We start from the raw sequence: 25,837 nt of genomic DNA, 5'->3' as shown, positions 1-25,837 counted from the left end.
CTGCAGCGTAGTGAAACTCCGACTTCATACCCGTATTGTGCACTTTGCCTGCACAGCAATTTTTTGCCTATCTCCATTTGCTACAATCCATACGGTAAATCCTTATGTGTCAGTTAGACTTTCTTTTAAGTATATGTTGAGCTTCCCACTCTGATATCCTCTTATACACCAATATTTTTTAATGTAATTGTGATACTTGTTGATTTCAGTTAAGGCCCTATTAGGCAGATCAAACATCGTATGAATTTTTGTATAATTGTTCGAATGTAAGAGATAATCGCCACGTGTAATAGCGTGCAACGATCGAACAACAAACGATAAATTATTGGGTTTCTGTGGATCGGCAACATCGAACAGAATGAAAGATTATCTTTCGTCACCGCCGCAAACCCTCGTCTAATCAGAAATGTTCGAGTCGTGAGCAAAACAGAGATGAGTTGTGGGCGAATGAGCAACGATCGCAGTAACGACTAAATAGGAAAATCTTTAGCAGCTGTTGTTACGTGTAATAGACTGTATTTCGAAAGCAAGCGACTTGCTAAATCCTCACTCATCGCTCGTCTAATCGGACCCTTTCTGTGTGATCAAGTAAGATAGTTGCAGGGGAACATATAAACTGCTGTTGTTCTGATTACATATATAGATTCCAGTGTATTTTGAAGTGAAAAGTACTAATTTGTTGATGATGTATATGTTATATTGCCTTATCTTTGTATACAGATTAATGCTGAGGAAGGTCTAGTTGAGACCAAAATACAAATATTTATCTTGTCTAATGAAACTTGAAAAATTAAAATAAATCGAACTGCATCAATTCGGGGGAGTACGGTACAGAAGTTCTTTTATTTATGTATTGCTGGTGAGTCTGTGATGGACATCAGCTTATCTGGACAGGCAGAGCTACAGACTGAACTGATGAGACAGGAAGTAACTTTCAGACTACCTTTAGACTCCCAGTATGCACTGTAGCTAAGCTGTAGTCACAGGTCACAATTCTTCCCCAATGGAGCAGAGCTTAAAAGGAGCCAACACTGAAATTAAATAAATAGCAGGTAAGCTTACATATACAGTAATTATGAATCTCAAATGCTGATATCCACTATAAGTATTGTTTTATAGATTTTTCATTAGTGGTCAATTCAGCGCCCCTTTTCTTCCAGGTCTTACAAGTGTTAGTTGTAAAAATGTTGGTCGCTAAAAGGGTGTCCTGAATAGGATCTGTATGCAGAACAGAGCTCTATTGGTATCGGTGAGCAGCCAAATTTTTTACAGTTAACATTGCAAGGGGAACAAAGGATTGATGTTTCTCACTAAAGAGAGGCGTAACTTGAAGCTTCTGGGCCCCAATGCAAAATTTGTATTAGGGCCCCCAGCTATCACATGTAATTTAAAGCAGTGGTCTCCTCATGTGGATAGAAGGACCTTTTGGGCCCCCTTAGCTCCAGGACTTGGGTACGACCCAGTGTAACCCTGTACAAATATTGCGTCATTAAGGCCCAAACTGGGCCACATCCTTAAAGGGTAACTAAACTTTAAAAAAAGTTTGACATGTCATAGTGACATGCTGAAGTTTTGATCGTTGGGGGCCCAGCGGGTGAGCACTGTGCCGCTTCGTTTCTAATCGGGTTTTCCTTGGAAAGCCGAGCAAGCGGTGTGCCGGTTAAATAGAAAGTCTGAGTCCGTACACCACTTGGCTTTTCATGGAAAGCCGAACAGAAACAATGTGGCGCAGCGCTCACCCGAGCTTTATTTTTGCAATTGGTGGCAGTCTCAGTGTTCAGACCCCCATTGAGCAAAACTTCTGACATGTCGCTATGTCAAAAGTTTTTTAAAAGTTTAGTTACACTTTAAGGGGTTATGCAGATGGACAGAGGGAAATATGTTACGATGAGTTGAAATATATAAATATATAAAAAAATATATAGAGGAATATAAGAACTATAATTATTGACAGGTTGGATAATATTATAAACTGATTGTGGTGCTTAAGTAATTACATATCTAGGACTTGTAGCAGGTGAATGAGCAGGGATGATTTCAGCTTTTTTCTTGGATTAAACCAATACATTGACTGCTTTTTCATGTTACTAGATGTTTATGTTGTGACATACAGATGTTCCAATTTGGTTCTTTCGGCATATTAACCCCCAAAAAGTTATATAAAAACAGCATTTGTCCACAGAAATAAAGATCATACCAATGATTGCAACTACGTCTAAGATGATTGGTTAGTTATGTATAAGACTTTATAGACTGATATTGCAAGTAGATTATATATACAGTAGTACTGTCAAGGGAAAATCTAGTTCTGCTATTGATGTTGTGTTTGGAGATTAGGGTAGAGGAACAATATTTGCTTTGCAGCACTTTAGCTCAATGATAATCCTTGTGCAACTTTAGGATTTATAATTTATTTATTACAGTTTACATATATACAGTATATGTTTATATCTGTATTCACTGTGCAGTATGGTATAGAGAATGTATTGCTTATACTGGTCCATGTCTCCATGGGCTTCACAATCTGTTTTTTCTCAGATACAAAAACATGTAAAGTATGGTATTGATGTATGGTAGGAACTTGAGTACTTAGAGTAAAACCACATGAACATGTGCAGATATTGCCCTAGTCTGATGAAAACCCAGTTTTGCAAGCGACCCTGCTGCCCATGTCTTCTCACACTACAGCATCATAAACTAGAGTATATCGGCAAATTATGATGACGATTCTGATAACTGACTTGGAGGACATCACTTCTAGGCATATAGTGGCATATACAAAAGAGAGTGAGCCCCATAGCAAAGATAAAACTGGGCCCCCAGTGACTGGTTTTGCTACGAATGAAGGGCCAAGTGATTGTGCCCTTGCCCCACCTATTTTCCATGACCCTTAAGCCGACTTCCCCTTCCTTGTTCTCCTACCCAGGTTCTCACGGCCCAGGGTTGCCTGTGTGGTACATTCACCTTTGTATACAGGTATAAATATTGCAAGCACTGATCTGTTATGAGGCATTCCATCTCCTAAAGACAGACAACTCGCTCTTCATAGTGGACTTCAGGTAGAGTGTATGTGATTGGTAGAAACTAGTGTGATATACTGAGAGCTGATGCCCATAATGATATCATACGTAGTGAGAGACTGCTACTTTACTCACATTTCAACTTGGATTTCCCCCGGACTTTAAAATTTGGCTTAAATTTCAGAAATGCATCTGACACTGGTTTCTTGGCCAAATACACATATTTACCCTTCATCACCTCTACTTTACCCCATTCTGCAAGTGATCTAATCAAACATATACGTGCCTTGGCATCCCTTCTGGCAGCTCTGAAAATCTCTTCTGCAGACTAAGTAATGCTTTTTATTGACCTACGCTTGCAAGTGTAGTCAAAATAAGCAATTCAGATGGGCTTTAAAACCCACGGATTATTGTGAGTTGGGCACAAGTTGTAAAAGAGTCGGATATTTCAAGATGAGTTTTCCCCTAAAGAAACAGACATGAATCACCAGTCACAAATCACATTGTTCTCCAGCAGAAAATAATCTGCATGCCTGGCTGTTTTATTAGTTAAAGATTCATTCTTCCAGTTTGTAAGAAAGATCACATAGTATTCTTTACTTATGACGCTGTTACTCCAATAGTTGGAAAGGTTCTAACTGTCCAGTAAATATTATCTAAGGTTTCACATGCTTAATTTTTGTAACTATGTGGTCGTTTTATGAAGCAAACTGTTAAAATAAAAATAGTAGAAGTATTACCAGCCGCTGATGTGTTTGATGCTGTTCACGCTCCACTTATTGTAGTGCTGTAGCTGCTTGGGTCATGGTATTACGGGGAACAACCTGTAATGAAGAAATAATAGGCAGTTCAGGAGAGCTAAATATGCTGTAAAGGATTTGCCAGACACAGCTTCTGTGTCGACGCCCGTGGTTAATCAGTCTACATCTGCTCCTAGGTCTGATAGAGTGACTCAATCTGCTACCACTCAGGCTGGTAGGCTGAGGAGTCGGAGAACCTATCACAGCCTGGTCAGACTGAGCTAGCTCCCGCCCTCGGTCTATTTATACCTTCATTTCCTGCTCCTCCTTTGCCTGTGATTCTGTCTTGTTTCCTGGCTCTGCTGTTCCTGCTAGTACTATTGACCTCTGCTTCAAATTGACCCTGACTTTACTGACTACGCTCCTGCTCTGCGTTTGGTACCTCGTACACTCCTGGTTTGACTCGGCTCGTTCGCTACTCTTGTTGCTCACGGTGTTGCCGTGGGCAACTGCCCCATTTCCCTTAGCTTCTGTGTACCCTTGTCTGTTTGTCTGTTGTGCACGTATTGAGCGTAGGGACCGTCGCCCAGTTGTACGCCGTTGCCTAGGACGGGTCGTGCAAGTAGGCAGGGAGTGAGTGGCGGGTATATTAGGGCTCACCTGTCTGTCTCCCTACCCCGTCATTACATATGCCCATTAGGACCATTATCCCCATGCCAATATACACAAATGTGTGAGCAGTAGAGCTGTCCTGCCATCATACCCATGGTGTCCGCCACCCAAATCGCCATAAGTGAATGCATGAAAATCGTAAAAACTGTTGTACCTTTATTCTACCTCTTGGCCACAACCAAGTGTCACAGTCCCCTTGTTCCGGAAATCACTGGATGTCATGGAACCGTAATTTTCTGCCATGTCTCAATGTCATAAGATGACTACAGGTGGAATTTCCATTCGACATGGCAAGTAGAGTCAATAGGGGTTGAATTTGTAATTTTTTGAAGGACGTAGCCAGGAGCTGCGGACCTTACTGTAGATACAAAGCTTGGTGGGCAGCTGGCCCTACATTGGTTACTGCACATCTGTAGAGGGGGGTCCAAGTGGAGGGTTATGGGGATAATTTATTATAAATAAGAACACTATGGTTTGGCAAGGAAGCGGGCACGACGACAATTAAAAAGGTTTTCTATCAGACAGCTACAGTATCATTCTGAATGTCAGTGACTGAGGGTGGTTGGGCGCATTTTAATACCTTTTACGTGAGTACCAGGAGAGCTTGTTCTACCCTTGGCTATCTTTACCCTATGGCGAACCCTTTGATACAATTCCTGGACTGTAATTTTCTCTTAGAAATTAGCGTTATTAATTAAGTTGCTGATTGATTGACTGATACATGTGTCAATGTTAAGTCACAATCCTGCTACCTGCTGCACTGCAGTATTCAGAGCCCCCCACCACTAACCCCTCCAAACCTCTGAATGACAAATGATTTGTTCAACTCATCACTGTCTAGAACTGCAGCAAGTCCGTAGCTGTTGCTGGCACTGGAACACTGGCTGTTTATCCAGGCTGTAGTCATAATAAATATGCCATAGAGTATGCAAGACTATTCATACAAATATTTTTTCATATCACTTAAAGTGAGTGGTACGCCTCGCCATCTGTTGCTCTAGTTATGATCCTTAACATATGTGTTTTCATTTTTTTTTACTCATATCATAGTATACATGATTCAGATGCATTAAAATATGGCTTGCAAGGTAAAGAGTTGTTTAGATTTATATGCAGCGTTACATATAGCAGGCTGAGGCAGTCTATAATTGGCAAAATTTATATTTCTTACAAGTTTAGAGGTTATCCAGCCCTATGAATACAAATAAGGCTTAATCAATGTATAATGGAAAATTATGCAACTTTGTAATATACTTTGCATTTCAATTCCTCAACAATTTCGAGATCTCTGCATTCTGTCAGTGAATGGAAACATTCTTGTTTATCTTTGAGTCCTGGCCTTGTTATGCTTACATAGCTGCTGGTTAATTACAACGTCTAGACAATTCTATGTGGAATGAACACAGCAGTGGCACATATTGCATGTTTCCATTCACTGAAAGCAAGCAGTGATGTGAGGATTTGACAAGTATAGAAATGTAAAACCCTTCCCACTGCAGCCAGTTTTAGTTGTATAATTTTAGTTTTTTTTTCATCCTGGCCTTCCGAGAGCCATAACTGTTATATTTTTCTGTCGACATAGTCGTAGGAGGGGGGCTTATTTTTTGCAGTACAAGTTGTATTTTTCTAATGGCCCCATTTAATGTTCCATATATTGTACTGAAAAAACTTCTAAAAATGTTTTTGTGCCATGGAATGGAAAAAAACCATTAATTCCGCCATTGTTTTTTGGGGTTTGATTTAAGGCATTCTCTGTGTGGTAAAAAATTACATGTTAAGTTTATTCTGCAGGTCAGTACGATTACGATACCAAATATATATTTTTTATGCTTTACTACTTTTACTAAATAAAAACAATTTGTTAAACAAAAAAAAATTGTGTCGCCACATTCTGAGAGCCTCAAATTGTTTATTTTTTAGTCGAATGAGCTGTATGGGGTCCTGGTCCTTTCTGGACTAGTTGTAATTTTTATTAGTTCTATTTTGGAGTACTTATGACTTTTGGAATCACTTTTTTTTTTACATTGTTCACAATGTGGGATAAATAACGTTATATTTTAATAGTTTGGATCGCTACTAATGCAGTGATACCGATTATGTTTATTTTTTTATTGTGTACTATACATAACTGTACGAGAAAAGATTTGTTTTTGCACTTTGAAGTTTTCATTTTTTAATAGTCTTGAAAATTTTATTCAACTTTTTAAATTTTTTTTTTATGTGGTGCAATGTATTATCCATTGAGCGTTCTGCTATAAATGGGGTTATAACATTTTGCAGGAGGGCAGGAAAGGTTATAAAATATTAAACTAACATGTACTCACCCTTTTAAATGACTTCGCTCCGGCACGGACACCCCCTTTGATGCTGCTCCGGGTCCCGGAAGCTCCGGTAATATTCACGTGCCGTTCATAGGTCACGTGCTGCTATGGCCAATCACTAGCCTCAGCGGTCATGTGCCATTCATGGCAGCATCACTGCCAAGGCCAACGATTGGCTGAAGTGGCACGTGACCTATGACCAGGATCGGTACGGCGGCAAACAGGAGTGTCAGCACTGGAGCAGGGAGCATTTCAAAAGGGTGAGTACCTGTCAGTTTATTATTTTATACCCTCCCCTGCCCTCCTGCAACATTTTAAAACTCCCGGATAACCTCTTTAGTATTATGGCAGACTTCGGTGCCTTAATTGAGCCCCCTGGCTGCCATGACAACCCATCGGCACTCCCGTGACAGCGTCACAGGGGGACCAATGATGTGACAGAGGGGGGCCCCTCTCTGTCTAACGGCTTAAATGCCGTGGTCACTGGGCAACTTGGGTCCTGGGAAACAAGTATAGTAGTGCCAGTTCATTGGCATTTTCAGACTATTTTTTTTGCAATATCAGCCCACATAATGATGGCATACCACCATATTGTGACAAGTTAATATTGCCATATACAGCCCACCTAATACCACCATATAGTGCCCAAATAACCAAATAATATGCAGATAATGCTCCCCAAAGAGCTGACATAATACTGCCATACAGTTCCCACATAATACTGCAATTCAATTCCCAAATAAAACTACTATTAAACCGCCATATACCACTAAATAATACTGGATTGTTTTAGTTTACATTTGGGGCTCCCGTCCTAAGGGACCTAGGAAATTAGGGCACTGGGTAATTCCCCCTTTTTTTGTCAAATGTCCTTTTATTCAAACGTCTGCATATTAGGGTATGTTCTCACTGCCTATTTTGGCCGTAAACACCTGAAAAACGGCTGAAAAATCAGAAGCTTAACTCCTCCAAACATCTGCCCATTGATTTGAATGGGAAAACCGGTGTTCTGTTCCGACGGGCCGTTTTTTTACGCGGCCATTTTGAAAAACGAGTGGCTTAAAAAACGTCTGAAAATCAGGAGCTGTTTTCCCTTGAAAATAGCTCCGTATTTTCAGCAGTTTTTAAGTTTGCGTGTGAACATACCCTTACAGTGTCAAACAAATGAAAACTGTAAAACAGAATAAGACTCACAATTGCCCAATTTGACAGCCCCTAAAACTGGTCCTGCCTATTACTACAGACAGGCCCACATGGATAAATCTGCCCAAACTACTTTATACTTGCACAGTTACCAGATTCTTGCTTTGCCTTCAAAGTATAACCAATGAACCGGTGACATCACTAGAACATGAGTAATTTGGGTTACTGCTGGCACGGGAAGCACATGGTTGACTACACGATATGTAAAGCATTGAAACGGTTCCATTTCCAGCTTTCTGTTAGGTCCTCTCACTAAGACAAAAGAAGCAAATTGTCATCTGAATGCAATGCTTGGAAGCATATTTTATTTGAGAATGTAATACATGATGACAAATAGTTTTCCTCTAAATTCCAGAAGTTTGCTGGGTTGGAATCCTCCAGCGTTGATGTAATCACTCAACAATTATTCTCTGTGATGTAATCTCTGAATGGTTAATAAGCCTGTAATCGGTCGCTGCTCATAAAAAGCTGGCGTTCCTCCACTGGTGGAATTCAAATGAGTTTACCATTTGGAATTTGTGAAAACAAACATTGTTGCGAGGCTGTGTACGGGCAGCAGAGAGGGGAAGGAAATACCAGCTATGGACAGGGAGAAATTGCTATTCTAACTAAATTATCACAGTCGTAAAACCGAAGTACTTCATTTCTGCCACAGGCCAAAAGTGTTTTGTAATGAAGGAAGCAACAATCAGAGACTTAAAGCAACAATTGTGTGATGCTACGCTACTTTTGTCTTTTAGGGGCCAAGGAAATCTAGACAGCAGTGTTTACATGACATCACGATGTCTCATAATAATCTGCATACAAGCCAGGAATACCGAACCATTAACACATACAAATCATTTCAAGAATGCCTAAACCATAACTATATTAAAGGGCAACTCCACATTTTATGCAAACAGTCCTCATACACTCTGTAGGCATTCAGAAGACCTGTACACACTCTCCTTTCGGGACTTAAAGGGGTTTTTCGGTTTCAGCAACTTAATGTTATTTTTTTTGTATAATTAAAAGCTTTACAATTTTCCAATATACTTTCTGTATTAATTCCTCACGGTTTTCAAGATCTCTGCTTGTTGTTATTCAGTAGGAACATTCATAATTTACTTCCAGTGGATAAAATTCTGTCCATGGTTATGTGATGGACACACAGGTGCACAGCTCGTTACAGTTGCAGTATGTGTATCAGAGCAGTGTCTGCTAACGAGCCATGCACCTGTGTGTCAATCACATGATCATGGACAGAATTTTATTCACTAGAAGTAAACTATGAATGTTCCTACTGAATGACAACAAGCAGAAATCTTGAAAACCGTGAGGAATTAATACAGAAAGTATATTGAAAATTTTTCTAACTTTTAATTATAGAAAAAAATAAACATAAATTTGCTGAAAACTGACAACCCGTTTAAAAGGGGAAATCTACCTACCTTTGGAAGAAATGTAACACCAATGAAAGGATTGCCAAGAAAAGTCTTCAAAAGGCTTTATATGTTAGCAGATAATGCCAAAGGTGGAATTCCCCTTTAAATTGTCCATACATGGACAGATTTGACAACCCCCCCCAAACAAATAAAAAACAACAGTGGCCTGGAAAGTGCTTTAGACATTGCTAGAACCTCCAGCCATATTTAGAATGGAAGAGAAAGGCAGCTGCGCTAAGGACAGAGGACCCTTTTCTTTGTTACATACTACAAATGAGAAGGTTAGCGGATGGGAACACCTAGAGTTTTTTTTAAACCCAAAATGCTCTATTAATAGATTTTCTAAGGGACTTAATTGGAAAAATTTACATAACGAACCTGGGAACGTACTGGGACGTCCTGGTGCGTGAAGGGGTTAAACTCATACTTACGGAACTGGCTGCGCACTGCAAGTATAAGTTCCCTGTACTCAATAACGACTTAACATTAACTAATAAGTGACAGAATCTGCCACCTCTTTATGCTGCTCTCAGGCAGGGCAGCAAACATAGCTCACCGATCCACTTTAAACGAATTTGTGCTTCTGCCTTGGCTGTCCCAGTGACTGTACAACTGACATGTGGAAAAACAATGGTACCCAATGAATTTTTAATCTCTGACTAATAAAATAATGGCTCTACAGGATGAAGGAGTCAAAAGTAAATGTTTGGTTTTTTTGACCTTGCAAAGCCAATATTTTATTAGCCAGAAAAAGTAATGTGCCGCCGTATTTACTCCATTTACATACCCCCCTGACATTCTGTTTTTTAAAAAAAGTACATCCACTCACATGACATATAACATGCATGATTCAGCACATGCCCCTTTTTGATTGCCTACAAAACATTCAACACAGTGGCAGACAGAGTGCCTCCATAATGGTTGGTGACAGCCTTTCCCCCCATTGTGGTTTCCGCAGTGCTCCATAAGTGCGATCGCCAGTGTCACTATAAGTGCAATCACCAGTGTCACTATAAGTGCAATCACCAGTGTCACTATAAGTGCAACCACCAGTGTCACTATAAGTGCAATCACCAGTGTCACTATAAGTGAAATCACCAGTGTCACTATAAGTGCAATCGCCAGTGTCACTATAAGTGCAATCGCCAGTGTCACTATAAGTGCAATCACCAGTGTCACTATAAGTGCAATCACCAGTGTCACTATAAGTGCAATCACCAGTGTCACTATAAGTGCAATCACCAGTGTCACTGTCAGGTCCGTATTTCACACCGAATAACCACCTCTGTAAATTGAAAGCTGAAGGCATGCCTGGAGAGAAGTACACCACACAAATGTCTGAGGTACAGCTTCAATGTCAGCCAGGAGGAACTGAACTTTATTCAGAACAAAGAAACACACACAGAGAAGACACATGCCCCTCCCTATAGATGTGGGACTTCCTTAAATTCTATTAGCTCCCCAGCTGTAACTTTTCCTATACATTCTTCTGCACACTCCTCTTTGCATTCCAGGGGGCGGTGTCTTCCATAGGTGTGTCCGACATGAACAAAGAACTTGTTATATATATCAGTATATTACACAAAGAACTGAAATGTATATACATATATGTGAGGATAATATTTTTCAGACAATATACATAGTAATGATCCCTGACATCACTATAAGTCCAATCACCAGTGTCACTATAAGTCCAATCACCAGTGTCACTATAAGTGCAATCACCAGTGTCACTATAAGTCCAATCACCAGTGTCACTATAAGTGCAATCACCAGTGTCACTATAAGTGCAATCACCAGTGTCACTATAAGTGCAATCACCAGTGTCACTATAAATGCAATCACCAGTGTCACTATAAGTGCAATCACCAGTGGCACTATAAGTGCAATCACCAGTGGCACTATAAGTGCAATCACCAGTGTCACTATAAGTGCAATCACCAGTGCCACTATAAGTGCAATCACCAGTGTCACTATAAGTGCAATCACCAGTGTCACTATAAGTGCAATCACCAGTGCCACTATAAGTGCAATCACCAGTGTCACTATAAGTGCAATCACCAGTGTCACTATAAGTGCAATCACCAGTGTCACTATAAGTGCAATCACCAGTGTCACTATAAGTGCAATCACCAGTGCCACTATAAGTGCAATCACCAGTGTCACTATAAGTGCAATCACCAGTGTCACTATAAGTCCAATCACCAGTGTCACTATAAGTCCAATCACCAGTGTCACTATAAGTCCAATCACCAGTGTCACTATAAGTCCAATCACCAGTGTCACTATAAGTGCAATCACCAGTGTCACTATAAGTCCAATCACCAGTGTCACTATAAGTGCAATCACCAGTGTCACTATAAGTGCAATCACCAGTGTCACTATAAGTGCAATCACCAGTGTCACTATAAATGCAATCACCAGTGTCACTATAAGTGCAATCACCAGTGGCACTATAAGTGCAATCACCAGTGTCACTATAAGTGCAATCACCAGTGTCACTATAAGTGCAATCACCAGTGTCACTATAAGTGCAATCACCAGTGTCACTATAAGTGCAATCACCAGTGTCACTATAAGTGCAATCACCAGTGTCACTATAAGTGCAATCACCAGTGCCACTATAAGTCCAATCACCAGTGTCACTATAAGTGCAATCACCAGTGTCACTATAAGTCCAATCACCAGTGTCACTATAAGTCCAATCACCAGAGTCACTATAAGTCCAATCACCAGTGTCACTATAAGTGCAATCACCAGTGTCACTATAAGTCCAATCACCAGTGTCACTATAAGTGCAATCACCAGTGTCACTATAAGTGCAATCACCAGTGTCACTATAAGTGCAATCACCAGTGTCACTATAAATGCAATCACCAGTGTCACTATAAGTGCAATCACCAGTGGCACTATAAGTGCAATCACCAGTGTCACTATAAGTGCAATCACCAGTGTCACTATAAGTGCAATCACCAGTGCCACTATAAGTGCAATCACCAGTGTCACTATAAGTGCAATCACCAGTGTCACTATAAGTGCAATCACCAGTGTCACTATAAGTCCAATCACCAGTGTCACTATAAATGCAATCACCAGTGTCACTATAAGTGCAATCACCAGTGTCACTATAAGTGCAATCACCAGTGTCACTATAAGTGCAATCACCAGTGCCACTATAAGTCCAATCACCAGTGTCACTATAAGTGCAATCATCAGTGTCACTATAAGTCCAATCACCAGTGTCACTATAAGTCCAATCACCAGTGTCACTATAAGTCCAATCACCAGTGTCACTATAAGTCCAATCACCAGTGTCACTATAAGTCCAATCACCAGTGTCACTATAAGTCCAATCACCAGTGTCACTATAAGTGCAATCACCAGTGTCACTATAAGTGCAATCACCAGTGTCACTATAAGTGCAATCACCAGTGTCACTATAAGTGCAATCACCAGTGTCACTATAAGTGCAATCACCAGTGTCACTATAAGTGCAATCACCAGTGTCACTATAAGTGCCAGCGACATTGGCCCTATAAACGTCAGATGCAGTGCTCCCATAACTGTCAGTCACATTGCCAGAACCCCCTTAACAGAGAGGGAACAGCGTTTTACGATCTTCTTTTAAACTCCTGTGCGGCGTGATGACTTGATGCCTGAAACTGAAAGATGTTAGAAAGAATTTAAGAAAGTAGTAAAGACTGTATAACTTGATTGGATAAAAATCAATACATTTGGAGAGTCTGCATGTCAGACTTGCTGGCGCAGGGACTCGGACTCCTATATACCAAGCATACTGTGCTCCTATTTGTCATCACTTGACATGTTAGGCTGACTCCTGTGAAGGCTGACTCAGGACAAAGTGCTATGTGCTATATATACAGTGGCATACAATGTTGGCACATGGTGATATTACATAAAATGGCATCACTAGACCTGCTTGCATGGGAGGTATGCTGATTCTTACACATATGCCCTAGAGTATTTTAAGAAGAGTCTACTAGTTTGAAAAATTTCAGTTGCAAGCCAGACCACTTAAGAAGACACCAGTCTCCTTGACTATGGAGCACAGGTGCGCTTCATGCCTTGATGCAGCAGAGCTGAGTTAGCCCTTGCATGACATTATAGTTTACGACATGAAAGTTCAGTATAGCACATTCAAATGTGAATATACAATAGCACTACTGGTTATTTTATTTTTTGGACAAAGAGCAATAAGAGATATATGGAAGACTTAACCTGCGCAAAGCTCATACGTCATATGTAAGTAACAGAAAATTCAACTACACTGGTAAAAACCATCTTTAAACATGAATAGGATTATACACAATTTGGATAATAGACCCTTTTAAAGATTTTCCCCTGTAAAGATTGAAATCATTGGGATTAGGGGATAAAGAATGATTTTTGTGGAAATCTGCTCATTGGCATTAGTGAGCTAAATGCGTCAAACCAGGGAGAGTTTTTGGCAAATCATTTTTACTTGTCATGAGAAATACAATCAGATAGCTGTCTCTCAGTCTATCAAAGTATTAGCTGCTACAATCCAAACCATTAAAGAGAGCTTCTATTTCAATATTAGGGAGTGGACATAAATGCTAAAGGCAATCATATTTCTGTTCCCCCCGTTCCTTTCTTTATGATGTCTTACAGTATATCTAGTTTAATCCTCCATTCAGATTCATGATCTTTGAAGGAACAATGTATTCTATTATTCATGTGTTTCCTAGTATAGTTCAAGGAGATGTCGCTAAGATATAAGCATCACCATTTGAAAGAAGATTTAGCAATACTCATAATTATATAGTCATATACCTCAATACCTTCTGCTGTCTTCACTCAGCTCTGTACATATAGAACACAGTTTGGACTGGTGTTTCTTTATGACTGGGAGGGTAGTTAGGGGGGAGGGGGGATGGTGGATAAATATCCAAATGTTGCAGATCTTGATCACAGACTTTCATCTAAAATCAAATCGGTGGAGCATCACCAAGTTGCCAACACCAACTTTTTTTAAAAATTGGTGGCAGTATAGTTCAAGGTTGAACAAGTGGAGAATGTAGGGTCTTCCAATTCAGGAGAACAATATTTTTTCCTGATGTATACTATAATATAATATAATATAATATAATATAATAAGCCACTGTAAGTTTTCAGTTTTAGTTGGAGTTCTATTTTCAAGAAAACTTTGTGACAACTGACAAACCTTCTATTAGCGGGCTCTAAGACGTTTCTTCTAAATACTTTCTTTGGGTCATTGTAGGAGTCTCCTCCAGCACTATATCAAGTTTTTGGTTAAGGCCATGTATGTTTTATTTTATAAGACAACAACTTAGATCATGTTTATGGGTATATGAATGAATGGATTCATAAAAGTAGTACCCCCATGGTAAATGTGTTGTATTAAACAATGATTTAAAAGGGAAATATTTAAGAAGTCAATGTCGGGCGCATGAAAATATTAATGAAAGTGTTTTTGTGGCCTAGTTACGTACGCCTTCAGAGAGAATTTTTTTTAAATTTATCTAATGCATCTAAAATTAAAAATGAATCAACTTAAAAAATAGTCTTCATCCTCACATACAACCCTTTTGGACAACAATTGAATCTTGTTGTAGAGCAATTACCAAGAAACCAATTCTTTGTTCTTTTATTTTGGCTCCTTTCAGGCACTTATACGCCAAAAAGAAATGACTTGCTCACTCACCTCCTAATGGCAGCAAAAATGCTCGTACCTTTACATTGGAGATTTGAGCGACCCCCTTCCATTACTGAATGGATTGCAAAAGTTGACATGGTCTGCAGAATGCAGGAACTATTGAGTTGGGATTTGGGCAAACATGAAAAATTTCTAGTGGAATGGGGACCTTGGAAACTGGCTCGACCAGCACTAGTTTCTTCAGATCCTGGGTGTCTTGGAACCTAACACACCTAAACAGGCGGTTAACCCTTCTATTATTATTATACAGTAGACATCAACTTAATGCCTCTATTCGTTTACATAACCCTTTATATAGGATTTTCACCACCTGACTCAGCTTAATGTCAATTCTATTTTTTGTTGTTATACGACTACTGTGTTGACATATTTAACCACTTAATGACCGGCCTATTTTGGACCTTAATGACCAAGCTATTTTTTACGTTTTTCAATCGTCGCATTCCAAGAGCTATAACCTTTTTATTTTTGCGTCGACATAGCTGTATAAGGTCTTGTTTTTTTGCGGGACAAGGTGTATTTTTTAATAGCACCATTTTTGGGTACATATTATTTATTGATTAACTTTTATTAACTTTTTTTTGGGGGGGAATAGAAAAAAATCTGAAATTTTGCCACTCTTTTTTGCGTCCTAAATCTACGCCGTTTACCGTGTGGTATAAATAAGACAATAACTTTATTCAGCGGGTTGTTACGATTGCAACGATACCAAATTTGTATAGTTTTTGTATGTTTTACTACTTTTACACAGTAAAAATGCTTTTTTTTCTAAATTATTTGTTTTTGTGTCTCCATATTTGAAGAGCCGTAACGTTTTTATTTTTTCACCGATGCGGTTGTATGAGGGCTTTTTTTTGCGGGACGACTTGTAGTTTTTATTGGTACCATTTTGGAGTAGATGCGACTTTTTGATCACTTTTTATCACATTTTTTTTAAGTCAGGATTCACAGAAAACAGCAATTTTTCCATAGTTTTTTATTAATTTTTTTACGGCGTTCACCGTGCGGGTTAAATAATGTAATAGATTTATAGTCGGGGTTGTTACGGACGCGGCGATACCAAATATGTGTAACTTTTTAACTTTATTTTGTTTTTTTAATAGTAAAGCATTTTGTATGGGGAAAAGCTGGGTTTTTCATTTTTTTTCAAATTAACTTTATTAAACTTTTTTCACTTTTTTACTAGTCCCATTAGGGGACTATAATATGCGATTCTGCGATCGAATTTATAATACACTGCAATACTTCTGTATTGCAGTGTATCACTGCCTGTCCGTTTAACAAGGACAGGCATCTGCTAGGTCATGCCTGCAGCATGATCTAGCAGGTATTCACTCCAGGCAGACCTGGGGGCCTTTATTAGACCCCCGGCTGCCATTAGAGACACAGACACTCGGCGATCGTATCGCCGGGTGTCGGTGGGGGAGAGAGGGAGCTCCCTCCCTCCCTCCAAAACCACTCAGATGCGGTGCTCGCTATTGTGCACCGCATCTGAGGGGTTAAACGTGTGAGATCGATACTAATATCGATCTCACACGGCAGAGCAGGGACGCTCCCAGCCCTCAGTTGCCTCTAGCCTCTGAGAGCAGGGAGATTTGACAGCTCCCTGCTCTGTAAACTTATTCCGATGCCATGACGTAAAAAGTCTATGGCATCGGAATGGGCCGATGTAGTGATTGACGTAGAAACACGATGGGCCGGTCACTTTACTCAGATCTTTCCGTAAGCTTTACATTGACAGGGACTCATGTATATAGTTTCCTAGTTCATTCTTACAGGTTATCAGAGGCAGAAATCTTCGATCTATTGTGAATATTAGCATCTTAAAATTATGAGAAATGTACTTTCTTTCTTTTTTCGATGTTAATGCTATTGTGTTATGGAATGTACTGTCGCCGAATGGCGACATTTTGTAATTTGTTCCTATATCTTTTATATGACTCTGTATTTTGTTATATCCAAAAATAAAAAAGAGATTTACAAAAAATAAATAAAAAAAATGGTCTTCAGTCCTACAGTTTTGTTTCTGTAAGCAGACCTTTGCATCTCCATGGTATCAGACAACAAACAAACCTAGTGTAGTCTGATCCTGTAGTCATTCTCCCTTCTATCTGTCCCTACTTCTTCCTAACATACAGCTGGCAGATTAGCCAAAAATAGGGGACAGATCAGACTACAAACAATTTGTTTGTTTGTTTTCTGTTACCATGGAGATGCATAGATCTGCATAGCTGCAATAGACACAAAATGGTAGGAGATTTTTTTGAGTAAAGACTGTTTACAATGTTATTTTATTTTTCATTTTAGATGCATTGGAGCTATAAAAAAAAAATGTGGTTGCAAAGGTGGACATAGCCTCAATATTTAATTGAACGTTATGTAACTTTCTAACACACTCTGGGGCAGAGTTATAGCAGTTATCAGTTGTGTTAGGGCCAAACGCCATATTTATTACGTTTCTTCACAACTTTTTCTGACACATCTTGATACTGAAAAGGGCTAGCATGACATAGTGCCTCTTGCCAAGGTGGCCCATAAGTGCCATCATCAGTGTCTCTATAAGTGCGAGCCACAGTGAGCCTACGAACGTCAGGCGCAGTGATCACATAAATGGCAGTTACATCGCCAGCATGTGCAAATGACATCCATAGAATGGTGCGACTTCTGTGCATCATGATTTAGGACATCAGGAATCATGTGTTAAATGAAGGCCAATTGAAAGGAATGGGAGTTGCATGAATCTGCCCTTGAAATGACATTTCCTGTGGAGAAGTTGCATGAAAGTCGCATAATAGTTGCATATATTCGGTCTGCCCAAACATTAATGTTATTTCTATGTAGATGGAAAGAGATGAACAGTCACCAACCGGTCCAAGTCCAATTCACATATCCCCTGAAATCAGTCAGGCAAGGGTCTGGTAGCTCCATAGACAATAGATTATGGTTGAACTCCACTGAAATAATGAAGTTTCCCTACTACTCTGTTGGCAGAATTAAAGGCTATGTACACTTTTTAAATTGACCTTTATTAAAATTTTTGTTTACTTTTTATAATAAATCTTCTATGTTTCCTGTACACATAGAAGCTGTCTCATTCTCACTCAGCCGATTCCGTCAGTTCAGCTGTGATCGATATGAGGTGGATCTTGTGTGTCAGAGACACAGAGGACCTGCTCTCAGCTGAGCCGTCAGTTCAGCTGAACTGACGGGATCAGCAGAGAGAGAGAACGATACAGCTACTATGTATATAGAATGCATAAGAAGCTGTATCGCAAAAAGTAAAAAAAAACATGAAAGTTAATTAGAAAAGTCCTCTTCTTTTTTGCCTTCCTGGATTGAGATAAGGTCTACTCCCCAAAATTCTGCCATGCAATTTCTAGCAGTGTCTGATATTAACAAAAATAAATAAGTACATTACCCATTTAGTTAGAGAAATTAAAACATTTTGAAATAGCCCCTATGTAAGTGTCTCTGCCAGGGCACTTTGTTTGGGAATCCTCCGTGATTGAGAAGCTCCTGTGCCCCAATGCAAAATTTGTAACAGGGCCCCCCACCCACCATGTGTGATTTATATTTCTGGTGTCTTCTCATATGGCACAGGGGCCTTTGGGCCTCCTCAGGTACCGGAGCTTTGGTGCGACTGCTACCCCATATAGCAATGCCCCAGGGAGGAGGGGTTGGAATGACCATTTGTCATTTGGGAGCAAAACAGATCATCCAAAAACAGTCAAAACAAAACATAAGCTAGAAATCTCTTGGAGCAGAACTCCTTCTTATCTAATCATAATATTGCAGATATGTTCCTTTCCAGCACATTTTTCCTGCAGTGGAAATAAAAATGGTTTATTTCTTTTAATTTCTTTCTTTTTTTTCAGTCAACATACAGTAAACTACAGAGAAATGAGTAATATCTGAGAGTGTGCTGCAAAAAAAAAAAAAATGTTAAAAGATGTGTGAAAAGGGGTAGAAATTACGCAGACACATACACTACCGTTCAAAAGTTTAGGGTCACCCAGACAATTTTGTGTTTTCCATGAAAACTCACACTTATATTTATCAAATGATTTGCAAAATGACTAGAAAATATAGTCAAGACATTAACAAGGTTAGAAATAATTATTTTTATTTGAAATAATAATTTTCTCCTTCGAACTTTGCTTTCGTCAAAGAATGCTCCATTTGCAGCAATTACTGCATTGCAGACCTTTGGCATTCTAGCTGTTAATTTGCTGAGGTAATCGGGAGAAATTTCACCCCATGCTTCCAGAAGGCCCTCCCACAAGTTGGATTGGCTTGATGGGCACTTCTTGCGTACCATACGGTCAAGCTGCTCCCACAACTGCTCTATGGGGTTGAGATCTGGTGACAGCGCTGGCCACTCCATTACAGATAGAATACCAGCTGCCTGCTCCTTCCCTAAATAGTTCTTGCATAATTTGGAGGTGTGCTTTGGGTCATTGTCCTGTTGTAGGATGAAATTGGCTCCAATCCAGCGCTGTCCACAGGGTATTGCAGGGCGTTGCAAAATGGAGTGATAGCCTTCCTTATTCAAAATCCCTTTTACCTTGTACAAATCTCCCACTTTACCAGCACCAAAGCAACCCCAGACCATCACATTACCTCCACCATGCTTGACAGATGGCGTCAGGCAGTCTTCCAGCATCTTTTCAGTTGTTCTGCGTCTCACAAATGTTCTTCTGTGTGATCCAAACACCTCAAACTTCGATTCATCTGTCCATAACACTTTTTTCCAATCTTCCTCTGTCCAATGTCTGTGTGCTTTTCCCCGTATTAATCTTTTACTTTTATTAGCCAGTCTCAGATATGGCTTTTTCTTTGCCACTCTGCCCTGAAGGCCAGCATCCCGGAGTCGCCTCTTCACTGTAGACGTTGACACTGGCGTTTTGCGGGTACTATTCAATGAAGCTGCCAGTTGAGGACCTGTGAGGCGTCTATTTCTCAAACTAGAGACTCTAATGTACTTGTCTTGTTGCTCAGTTGTGCAGCGGGGCCTCCCACTTCTCTTTCTACTCTGGTTAGAGCCTGTGTGTGCTGTCCTCTGAAGGGAGTAGTACACACCGTTGTAGGAAATCTTCAGTATCTTGGCAATTTCTCGCATGGAATAGCCTTCATTTCTAAGAACAAGAATAGACTGTCGAGTTTCACATGAAAGCTCTCTATTTCTAGCCATTTGGAGAGTTTAATCGAACCCACAAATGTAATGCTCCAGATTCTCAACTAGCTCAAAGGAAGGTCAGTTTTATAGCTCCTCTAAACAGCAAAAGTGTTTACAGTGGTGCTAACATAATTGCACAAGGGTTTTCAAGTGTTTTCTAATCATCCATTAGCCTTCTAACACAGTTATCAAACACAATGTACCATTAGAACACTGGAGTGATGGTTGCTGGAAATGGGCCTCTATACACCTATGTAGATATTGCATTAAAAAAACAGACGTTTGCAGCTAGAATAGTCATTTAGCACATTAACAATGTATAGAGTGTATTTCTGATTTATTTAATGTTATCTTCATTGAAAAAAAACTGTGCTTTTCTTTCAAAAATAAGGAAATTTCTAAGTGACTCTAAACTTTTGAACGGTAGTGTAATGGCAGGGGGTAGGGAGACGGACAAGTGAGCCCTAATCTACCCGCCACTCTGTCCCTGCCTACTTGCAACGACCCGCCCTAGGCGACGGGGTACAACTGGGCGGCGGTCCCTGCGCTCAGTAAGTGCACGACAAACACGACAAACATACAAGGAACACAAGCAAGGAAAAGGGGCCGTTGCCCACGGCAACACCGTGAGCAACCAGAGTGGTGAACGAGCCGAGTCAAGCCAGGAGTGTGCGAGGTACAAAACGAAAAGCAGAAGAGTAGTCGGTAAGCCAGGGTCGGTATGGAGCAGGATCAAAAATAGCAGGAGCTGTAGCTGGGCCAGGAACCACAAGGAAAGAAACAAAAGCAATAACAAGCACCGAGGGACAGGAAGTGCAGGCTTAAATAGACCGAGGGCGGGAGCTAGCTGAGTCTGGCCAGGTTACGATAGGCTCTCCCACTCCTAAGCCTGCCAGCCTGAATGGTGGAAGCAGGAGTCAGTCTCAGGGATGTATTCTCAGGTGCTGACTGATTAGTTCTGGGAGTTAACCCCGCTGTGCCTGGCAGATCCTTTACAGTACCCCCCCTTTTATGAGGGGCCACCGGACCCTTTCTAAGTGGACCTGGCTTACTGGGGAAACGCAGGTGGAACCTCCTGACCAATACCCCAGCGTGAACATCCCGGGCGGGTACCCAAGTCCTCTCCTCGGGCCCGTATCCTCTCCAATGGACCAGGTACTGGAGGGAGCCTTGGACCATCTTGCTGTCCACAATCCTGGCCACCTCGAATTCCACCCCCTCCGGGGTGAGGATGGGAACAGGAGGTCTCCTCGAGGGAGCCAAGGACGGGGAGCAGCATTTGAGGAGGGAGGCATGAAACACGTCGTGTATCCGAAAAGACGGGGGTAACTCCAGCCGGAAGGAGACAGGATTGAGGACCTCAATGACCTTATACGGCCCAATAAACCGGGGAGCAAACTTCTTGGACGGAACCTTGAGACGCAAGTTCCTAGACGACAACCACACCAGATCCCCGACCATAAACAGGGGGTTAGCAGAACGTTTCTTATCAGCCTGAGTTTTTTGTACGCTCTGGGACACCTCTAGGTTTTTCTGAACCTGGGCCCAGACTGTGCACAGTTCCCGATGAACGACCTCTACCTCAGGATTGTTGGAACTACCAGGTGAAACGGAGGAGAACCGTGGATTAAACCCAAAATTACAAAAAAAAGGAGAGACCCCTGACGAGTTACTGACCCGGTTATTAATGGAAAATTCGGCGAGGGGAATGAAAGAGACCCAATCAAATTGACAGTCAGAGACAAAACACCTTAAGTATTGTTCTAGAGACTGATTAGTCCTCTCCGTTTGGCCATTGGTTTCAGGATGGAAGGCAGAGGAGAAGGACAGATCAATCCCCAACTTCATACAGAAGGCTCTCCAACACAATGAAACAAATTGTACCCCTCTGTCCGAAACAATATTGACAGGGACCCCATGGAGACGCAGGATGTGTTTGACAAACAAGGTAGCCAACGTTTTGGCGTTGGGTAGTTTCTTGAGGGGCACAAAGTGGCACATCTTACTGAAGCGGTCCACCACCACCCACACCACCGACTTGCCTTGGGATGGAGGCAAATCGGTGATAAAATCCATGGAGATATGTGTCCAAGGTCTCTGGGGAATGGGCAACGAACGCAGTAAGCCCGCTGGTCGGGACCTGGGAGTCTTGGACCTAGCACAAACCTCACAAGCGGCGACGTAGGCCTTAACGTCTTTAGGCAACCCAGGCCACCAATAATTTCTGGTAATGAGGTGTTTGGTACCCAGGATGCCTGGATGGCCAGATAGTGCGGAGTCATGATTTTCCCTAAGTACCCTTAGCCGGAATTGCAGGGGAACAAACAGCTTGTTCTCAGGAAGGTTCCCGGGAGCTGCACCTTGATCAGCAGCAATTTCAGAGACTAAATCAGAATCGATCGAGGAAATGATTATACCTGGAGGCAAAATACAAGCAGGATCTTCCTCCGAAGGAGGGCTGGCCATGAAGCTACGCGACAGTGCATCAGCCTTAATATTTTTAGACCCAGCCCTATAGGTAACCAAAAAATTGAATCTGGTAAAAAATAACGCCCATCGAGCTTGTCTCGGGTTTAGCCTCCGGGCAGATTCTAGGAAAACCAGATTCTTGTGGTCGGTAAGGACCGTTACCTGGTGCCTAGCCCCCTCCAGGAAGTGGCGCCACTCTTCAAATGCCCATTTAATGGCTAAGAGTTCGCGGTTGCCAATATCATAGTTACTTTCAGTTGGCGAAAACTTCCTGGAGAAGTAGGCACAGGGGCGTAGATGGGTGAGGGACCTGGTACCCTGGGACAAGACAGCCCCCACTCCCACCTCAGATGCGTCAACTTCCACGATAAATGGCTCCATTTGGTTGGGCTGAACCAGCACCGGGGCCGAGACAAAGCACATCTTAAGGACCTCAAAAGCCTGGACAGCCTCAGGAGGCCAGTGGAGGAGATCAGCACCTTTGCGAGTGAGGTCCGTAAGGGGCTTAGCGATGACCGAGAAGTTAGCAATAAATCTCCTGTAATAATTTGCAAACCCCAAAAAACACTGTAACGCCTTCAGGGAGGCAGGTTGGACCCATTCCGCCACAGCCTGAACCTTGGCGGGGTCCATGCGGAATTCATGAGGAGTGAGGATTTGACCCAAAAATGGAATCTCCTGTACCCCAAACACACATTTTTCGGTTTTGGCAAACAGTTTATTTTCCCGAAGGACCTGGAGCACCTTCCTGACATGCTCCACGTGGGAGGACCAGTCCTTGGAAAACACCAGTATGTCATCAAGGTACACTACCAGAAAAATCCCCAGGTAATTTCTCAAAATCTCATTTATGAAATTCTGGAAGACCGCAGGGGCATTACACAACCCAAAGGGCATGACGAGGTATTCGAAATGGCCTTCGGGCGTGTTAAACGCAGTCTTCCACTCATCCCCCTCTTTGATGCGAATAAGGTTATACGCCCCCCGTAGATCCAATTTAGAAAACCATTGGGCCCCCTGAACCTGATTAAAGAGATCAGGAATCAAAGGAAGGGGATACTGGTTCCTTACCGTGACCTTATTCAGGCTACGGTAGTCAATGCATGGCCTAAGACCACCATCCTTCTTCCCCACGAAGAAGAAGCCAGCACCTACCGGAGAAGAAGAGGGACGAATGTAACCCTTGGCCAGGGATTCCTGGATATACACTCTCATAGCTTCACGTTCGGGACAAGAAAGATTAAATATCCTACCCTTAGGAAGCTTAGCTCCTGGTACCAATTCGATAGCGCAATCGTATTCTCTATGAGGAGGTAACACTTCGGAGGCCTCCCTAGAGAAAACATCAGCGAAGTCCTGAACAAACTCGGGTAGCGTATTCGCCTCCTTAGGGGGAGAAATAGAATTAACAGAAAAACATGACGTACAACATTCATTACCCCATTTGGTTAGCTCCCCAGTATTCCAGTCAAACGTAGGATTATGCAACTGCAACCAGGGAAGACCTAGAACCAAATCGTACGATAATCCCTGCATCAACAGTACAGAGCATTGCTCCAAATGCATGGAGCCAACAAGGAGTTCAAAAACAGGGGTATGCTGTGTAAAATAACCATTAGCAAGAGGAGTGGCGTCGATACCCACTACCGGGACAGGTTTAGGTAAATCAATAAGAGGCATAGCAAGGGACATAGCAAATTCCACAGACATGATATTAGTAGAGGACCCTGAATCCACGAAAGCACTGCCGGTAGCAGACCTACCACCAAAAGAGACCTGAAAGGGAAGCAAGATCTTAGTACGTTTCATATTTACGGGAAATACCTGTGCGCCCAAGTGACCTCCCCGATGATCACTTAGACGCGGAAGTTCTCTGGCTGCAACCTTACGCTTAGGACAGTTGTTCACTTGATGCTTGTCGTCCCCACAGTAGAAGCAGAGACCATTCTTCCTGCGGAATTCTCTACGTTGTTGGGGGGACACGGAGGCCCCGAGTTGCATAGGTATCTCTGAATCTTTCGGGGAGGAACGAAGCAACGGAGCTTCGGGAGGCATCATGGGGGAGTCGGAGGAGAAAACACATAAACGTTCACGTTGTCGTTCCCTGAGACGTCGGTCAAGTCGTATCGCTAAAGCCATAACCTGGTCTAGGGAGTCAGAAGAGGGATAGCTAACAAGCAGGTCTTTCAGGGCATTCGACAGACCCAACCTAAACTGGCACCTTAAGGCAGGGTCATTCCACCGAGAAGCTACGCACCACTTCCGAAAGTCAGAGCAATACTCCTCAACAGGTCTCTTACCCTGACTTAAGGTCACCAGCTGACTCTCGGCAAAGGCAGTCCTGTCAGTCTCGTCATAAATAAGTCCGAGAGCAGAAAAGAAACAATCAACGGAGGAAAGTTCAGGGGCGTCAGGAGCCAAGGAGAAGGCCCACTCTTGGGGCCCTTCCTGGAGCCGGGACATAATTATACCCACCCGCTGGCTCTCAGAACCTGAGGAATGAGGCTTTAAACGAAAGTAAAGCCTACAACTCTCCCGAAAGGAGAGAAAAGTCCTCCGGTCCCCTGAGAACCGGTCGGGCAGCTTGAGGTGGGGTTCAAGAGGTGCGGTGCGGGGAACTACCAGGGTAGCATCAGGCTGGTTGACCCTCTGAGCCAGGGCCTGGACCTGTAGGGAGAGACCCTGCATTTGCTGAGCCAGGGTCTCACGGGGATCCATAGTGGTGTCAGGGACCAGGGGTAGACTAGGTATGGGCTTGTTATTATGTAATGGCAGGGGGTAGGGAGACGGACAAGTGAGCCCTAATCTACCCGCCACTCTGTCCCTGCCTACTTGCAACGACCCGCCCTAGGCGATGGGGTACAACTGGGCGGCGGTCCCTGCGCTCAGTAAGTGCACGACAAACACGACAAACATACAAGGAACACAAGCAAGGAAAAGGGGCCGTTGCCCACGGCAACACCGTGAGCAACCAGAGTGGTGAACGAGCCGAGTCAAGCCAGGAGTGTGCGAGGTACAAAACGAAAAGCAGAAGAGTAGTCGGTAAGCCAGGGTCGGTATGGAGCAGGATCAAAAATAGCAGGAGCTGTAGCT

Source organism: Rhinoderma darwinii, chromosome 5 (genome assembly GCF_050947455.1).
Source record: "Rhinoderma darwinii isolate aRhiDar2 chromosome 5, aRhiDar2.hap1, whole genome shotgun sequence".
NCBI lineage: Eukaryota > Metazoa > Chordata > Amphibia > Anura > Rhinodermatidae > Rhinoderma > Rhinoderma darwinii.
Note: the sequence above shows the minus strand (reverse complement) of the source record.